Source organism: Phocoena sinus, chromosome 13, assembly GCF_008692025.1.
Source record: "Phocoena sinus isolate mPhoSin1 chromosome 13, mPhoSin1.pri, whole genome shotgun sequence".
NCBI classification, from domain to species: Eukaryota; Metazoa; Chordata; class Mammalia; order Artiodactyla; family Phocoenidae; genus Phocoena; species Phocoena sinus.
The window spans coordinates 25,952-32,759 of NC_045775.1; positions in this window are offsets into that span (position 1 = coordinate 25,952).

Here is a 6,808-nt window from a genome sequence, read left to right on the forward strand (position 1 = left end):
ATCAGGGCCATAGCTAATGTCCCTGGCACCTAAAAGAAGAGCGCTTTTTTTTAGAGAAACATTTTGTGAGAGGAAAAAAGTCACCATATTTCAAACTTGAGTGTCTCATATTATGCATTGGTAAATTAGAAATGAACACGCTCCCCTGCCAGCCCTCATCATAGCTAATGATCAAGATCTCCTGCCTGAGCTTTTTAAAACCCAGCATTTGCTGGCTGACTGTGGGCAGTAGGTAGCACAGCTAACACCTCATTTCTCTTTGCCCTCTTGCCACACAGGTGAGGACAAACTTGAAGCAGCGTGGATGGTGAGTGGCTGAACACAATGGCAGCAGCAGACCTGGCTCTGGTCTCTCCTAATTTTTGCATATTATCATCTTGATTTAACACAGGTGCCTCAACTGTGGGAATTAGGAGGACATCTCTTTCTGGATGAGCACACAGCACTGTAAAGGACTTCTGTTTCTGCAGTTTGCAGACTTTGGAATATAGTGTGTCTACACACTGAGGCAGGTGGTTCTGTAGGAGCACCACATGTGTGAGTCTCAGGCCCACAGCGGCTGAGTCTCCTCACTGCCTGGCCCACTGCCAATCTGGACCATGCAAAGCGTCGCCCAACACATCTTTAACTTCTGAGCACATCTCTTCCCCAGCCGCAGGTGACAAATTGACAGTGGAGCCAAAGGGAACAGGCTCCAGGAAATGGGATGTAATTCTTAGAAATGAAGAGTTGAGCCTTCGACAAGCCTGGTGGATGGAGGCAAACTTGTGTAATGAGTAAACACAATGTGTGTCTTTTAATTAAATATTAAACCATAATGGAATGAGTGTAGAGAAGTGCCTAACATGGCTCAAATCCCAGATTGCAGATGTGGAAGCGCTGCTGTTTCAATCTGAAGGAGCATAGCCACGGTTGAGGGGCTAGGGACTAAGGGATGGGCTGCACTCCCAGCCCCCTTCAATCAGCCCTGCGCCAGTTTTATTTCTTTTCTAAATAAGGATTCTCTTTGAAAAATGATTTAAGCAGCTCGTTCCCATTTCCTATCGTACAAATGAAGTGTAACGACGCCCAGAGTGGTGAGCTGGCTTGGCCAGTCACCTGCTGCTCTGTCTTCTTTCATCTACGAAAGTAGACAAGCAGTGAAACCTCTTGCGATGACGGAATTTACATGTAACACTGTTGTCTCCCATCCTCCATCCAGCTGTTCTGCTCATGTGGGGATGGCTAAAGTCCTCATCTTTTGGGGGAGGGGTGGCTAGAAAGGGACTAGCTCTTGATTACTTCAGATGTAGCGCGGTTGTGAACAGCATAAGTTTTAGTGTTGTTATTTTTGTGCTTTGTGTCACGGTAATGACCGACAGCAAATTACTTTGCATTTACCTTGCAAAGACAAGACTCCATATTTCACACAGTTGAATTTTTTGGATCCTATTCATTGAATAATGGTAGAGTTTTACTATACTAACAGTGACATTTGAACCGGTAACTTTTCCAGCTTTAGATCAGAGTCAAAAGTGGAAATGAAAGAAACAATGAGCCACAAAGGAAACAGTGGACTGTTTACTTAATTCCTGCCTGTCCTAGGTAACATTCAACGCTGGCAGTGATGGTCCAGCCCCACATCTTGCTCATAGGTGAGACAGGTCCTATCACCTAAGGCCTCCATAAGCTGGTTGCTTTCTGTTCACTCAATTTTAGTTCTAATTTCCAAGGAACACTATTTTCTAGGTTAGGAGCATTTTCTGTAATAAAATAAGTGTTCTAATTTACATTTAATTTAAATTAAATTCATTCTTTTAATTTAACTATGTTTTTTCCCCAGTTTTATTGAGCTATGATTGACATATAACATTGTACAAGTTTGTGTACAACATAATGATTTTATATTTGTATACATTGCAGAATGATTGCCAAAATAAATTTAGTTGATGTCCATCACCTCACATATTATATTTTTCTTGTGATAAGAAGTTTTAAGATCTACAATCTTATCAACTTTCAAACATAGAATCCAGTATTGTTAACTTTAGTCATTATACTATATGTTATCGATACATTCTTGACTGTGTCCTTCTGGGTGGCCAATCATCCCAAATACCTAGGACAGTCCTGGGCAAACTGGAGCAGCTGGTCACCTACTGTGACATAACCTTCCACTACCAATTGGAATTTAGCCGAATCAGAGTGTTTTCAAGCTAGATTAGTTTCCAAGTCTTTACACCCGGTACTCCTAAGTTCTACACTTGTGTTCTGATTTATCAGACTGCTTTCAGCCCCACACGATGGAGACACATTGAAACGCCACTGCATGTGTCCAACTTAGTAAAGTAGCAAACATACACAAAGAAAGTTGCTAAGGGTCCTTGGAGCTCCACCTCAGTGCAGACCCTCTTTGTACACACTGCCTTATCTTCATGGAACTGGGAGGTACTAACCCCACAGTTTTACCTGGAGATTAGCAGATTAAGGAGTAATGGGGCCACTTGAACTCCTTGAGGAAATTAATAAACCCTTTATTTCCCACCTGGCCCCTGAGGCACCACTGCCGATTGTGATTTATTCCTTAATCATTTTACCGCCTCCCATTAATTACTCGGATCTAGTCTGGGCTTGTACAGCCCTGTTCAGAGTAGCTGATTTGCAGAAACCTGATCAGGGCTCTCCTAGTTAAAGAGAAGTTCTTTGCTAATGGTAATAGAGCACGCAAAAAAGCTGGAGCTATAGGAAGACCTTGGCATTCAAGAACCAAGGGTGCTACAGGGCTGGCTGAGAACACTGGGTGGAGGGGAGAGAGAGCTTATTCTCACTGATTCAGCAATTTTACTTACTTAAGGGTGTGGTGACAGTTGGGGCTTCTCAGGGCCTCTCTCAGAGAGTCAATAAAGAGCCATCTCCTAATTCTGCGTATTTATTTTAACTCTCCTTCTGCACCTTTTGCCAGATGAACATGGGGGAAAGGCAGGGACAGGGATGTTGACGGAGGAAACTTAAGATAAAGTCTGAATCCATTATTTATTGAGCATCTGCCAGAAACGATTCACCACGAAACAGTGATTTCCTGAGATGGTGGGTGATCCTGTAACTGGCCCAGTGGAACAAATAAAGCAGACTAGCAGCTGGGATCCTGGTTTTGGAAGATTCTTCCTCAATCAGTCTTATTCTGCAGTCGTGCCTCATTCCACCTCTTTATTCAGTGCACTCTCCCCTCAGTGCACACACATGCACGTACACATGCATGTTCAAACACACACACACACTACCCACAGCAGGTTTCAGTCTTAGCCTGAGAGTCAGAGCAGTGTCAGTATCAGTTTGGATAATTGTTTGATCTTGGGTCACTTCACCCATTGGCTTCTAATTATACTAAGTTATTTGTCACTCTCTGCACGTGCTAGAGCATCCCATGCCTATCAGCTTTCGGAAATGTTATGCTCTCCGCCTCAAATGCAGCCCTCCCCTTCCATGGAAACTAATTCCCATTGATCCTTTTGGACTCAGAAGCAGCTCATGACTGTGGCTGGGCGTCATGAATCTTGAGTGAGAGGGTCTGGATCTAAACATGGTTCTGTGGGTCAGTAGCTGTGTGACCATAGGCCACCTGCTTCATCTCAGCAAGCCTCCACTTTCACCTACTGATGGAATGATGTGATGGCAATAACTGTAGCCAAACAGAGTTGTGTAAAGGATGGTGATGGGCCGAAGAGCACCAGGGGCCTCTAGCTGGGGCACCTTACCATGGCAGCTCCTGGGGCCTTGACAGCCCGCAAGCCTCCTTTTGCCGTTACTCATACCGACTGTTCACCATTATTGCCTTTGCAATCTCGGCCTCAGAGTGTCCCTCCATCAAATACCTTCACGGCAGTGCTTGCAAGTTCCAGCTCAGAAGAGGAGACGTCCAAGTGCAATGTGCGTTGACCAGTGAGGGGGATCAAGAAGACACCAGGGATACAAGCCAAAAATCAGCTAAAGAGACAGGATGCCACAAGAGAGAGGGTCTGTTTCTTGGCAATTTTAATGAGGATACAGTATATCCAGGCAGTTTATCAAGTAGGACTTGAATTTAACCTAGGCTCATTCTAATTGTGTCTGGTTTTCCATGAACATCTCTCATCGGGGAACCCAAGCTTATTCCTGGAGGCTGAGAACACCTTTGTATAAATATACGTATCTGCCTCTGATTTCAGTAAACCATTAAACTTTTTAGGCTTTCCTATTCTGTAAATTCAGATTTTAACTTTAATTGTCAACTGAGGAGTACCAGGGGGTAAAAGGCCTGTCTATGAGGGTTTACCTCTTCTGGCTGATAATCATTCAGGGAAATGAACTGGAGAGCCCACAAGTCTGAGAAAAATAAAAGACACTATTCTCATCTACATAGAAATACACTTCAGAATGAAAAGGAGGAGAATAAACTATAATGACAAAGCAATACTACTGATGCATATTGGCCCAGTTACAAAGGGGATAAATGGCTCACAAAAGTAGTTAATCCCTTTTGCTTTTAATAAAAGGAACAGACAGAAATCTGGGTGTGTACAATGCTGATTAATCATTTCCCAAATACTTTATGGGGCAGGTCTTGTTTTGAGTTGTCCTAGCATTGAATAAAGATCTCAGCCTTGGGAAATATTGTTTTTGAGCTCTTAAATTGTAATAACCCATCCTTCTAAGTGAGGCTCAAGTCCTAGCGATGAAGCCCTAGGCTGGTACAATTTTCCTAGATGCTTTCACTGGGGGATCTTAAGGAGTACACAGTGTGGGTACTCTGGATACACGCAACACACTTGAAAAGTGCCAAAATATGTCAAATAGACCTCAGCGAGTGAGAAGAGATGAAACTGAACGAGAATTAGAAATTGGAAGCTCATGGGAGGACACACTAGGAATTTTTTGAGTAAATTCTAGAAGATCACACTGAAGTCTAACTGTTGGGCGTTTTCCTTTCTGCATTTCAAAGGAGTGAAGAGGACCCCCCATAACTTTTTCTAAGAGATATAAAATAACACAAAGAATTGGCATTCCTGGGTGGAACAAATCCAGTAATACTCCTAAGTGACGATTTTTTTAAAAAACAGAACTAGCAACGACTGTAAAGGGAATGATTTCGTTTCTTTCCTCACAACTTAGATTTATACTTGCATTTTATAAACTTTTGTCTTTAAATCCTGCTGTGAACACAAAAGTGAAGACAGCTATAGAGCTTCAGATAAGCATATAATGCATGTGATAGAGGGATGTCTTGAAGGACAATGACGAGGAGAGGACTTGAAACCCTGTGAACAGAAACCAAGAAGGGCAACAGGGTAACGGAGCTTTACGATACCAGGCAATTGCAAACGCGGGGTCACACCTAATGAAGCTACTGTTGGACTCATTAACCAGCTCTTTCTGATTGGTATGTTCACCAACCAACTATGCTAATATTTAATATTAGGTATAAAACAAAGTAGGCAAATTTGCACCACACTACTCCAGGTATAACAAGGAGAAGTTACAGAGTCATACATGAACTCTCCAAATCAAAGAAACATTCACCTGTAAACGGTTGTGTTGTATAATTGTGAGTAATGTAAATACCTAAAATGTGGTACTCTGAGAAGGCCGGCAGGAATGTCTTTTGGTGCAAGAAAGATTCTCCAACCATCCTCCATGTCCTTTGACTTAGGTGGTTCTCTTTTCTTCGTATGATGAAATCAAGAATCTAAAATTGTCTGAAAAACTAGAGATGCACAGTTTGTCTCATGCAGAATGGCTGGCTTTACAGCAATTGTTGTTTACAGATTATAAAACTGTTGAACAGAGAAAACAGTCAGCCTCTGCCTACAGGTTTTGTCCACGTGGGATGCATACCTTACCAAGTATGGGGTCTTCTGAGCAAGCCAGTGAAGCCCCATAATGGAAGGGGATTTTGAAATCTTGTGACTAATTAGTAACAATATCTTTGAACAGTTTTTAAGATCAAGTGTTCTACTTTGCTGTAAATAGAAAAATGTTCTCTGGTCAGAAATGAAGAGACGTCAGAGTAGAAAGTAGAGTATGCAGTGTTGGATTTTAGATTGTAAACTCTTATGCATTATGCATTTTAAGACACTTATTTCTAGAAACTCTGAATATAAAAAAGGAACTATTATCAGAACTGGAATAACAAAACCAACAAAAAAACCAGATCAGCACCCTAAAATTTTGGTTGCGGAGTGTTTAGGGAGTGTGAGGGCTGGATGGCAACATCCACAAAATCAGTCCATGTCTTCCAAGTCTATCTGAAAACAGGTCAATTACTTCCACTCTAGCTATGCCACAGGGGAGCGGCATTTTAAATGAGATGGCAGTGTATGTGAAGACCCTTGTAAACATTCTCTGCAGATGTGAAGAATAATCTAGGCTTAAAATAATGTGGCGTAGGTTTTCCTTCCACTAAGGGTAAAAAACTATTTTTGTGTATGACGCACAAGCTGCTATGTGCATGCGTGACCAGTCGGAGCAGACAAGAGAACAATCATGTCAAAATGGAACAAACATGCACACACGCACTGCACTCAACATATAAAAGGTTTTATGCAAAAGGATGAATTTGAAAATTTAATCGGGTCTCTCACTGAACTGGATAAGGTAATTAGTGGAGAATCTCATGAGAAAGCTATAGGGGTTTTTGACAGAAAGCTCTAGAAAAACCCAGCAGCCAAGACACAAAGCAGAGATGCCTCGGATAAGTTCTTCAGTGATTCACTTGACCATTTAGTGAGGCTAATAGATTCTCTATCACTCCTCCACAACCGCAGGCCAATTATATCACTAAATGGAGGTGTCT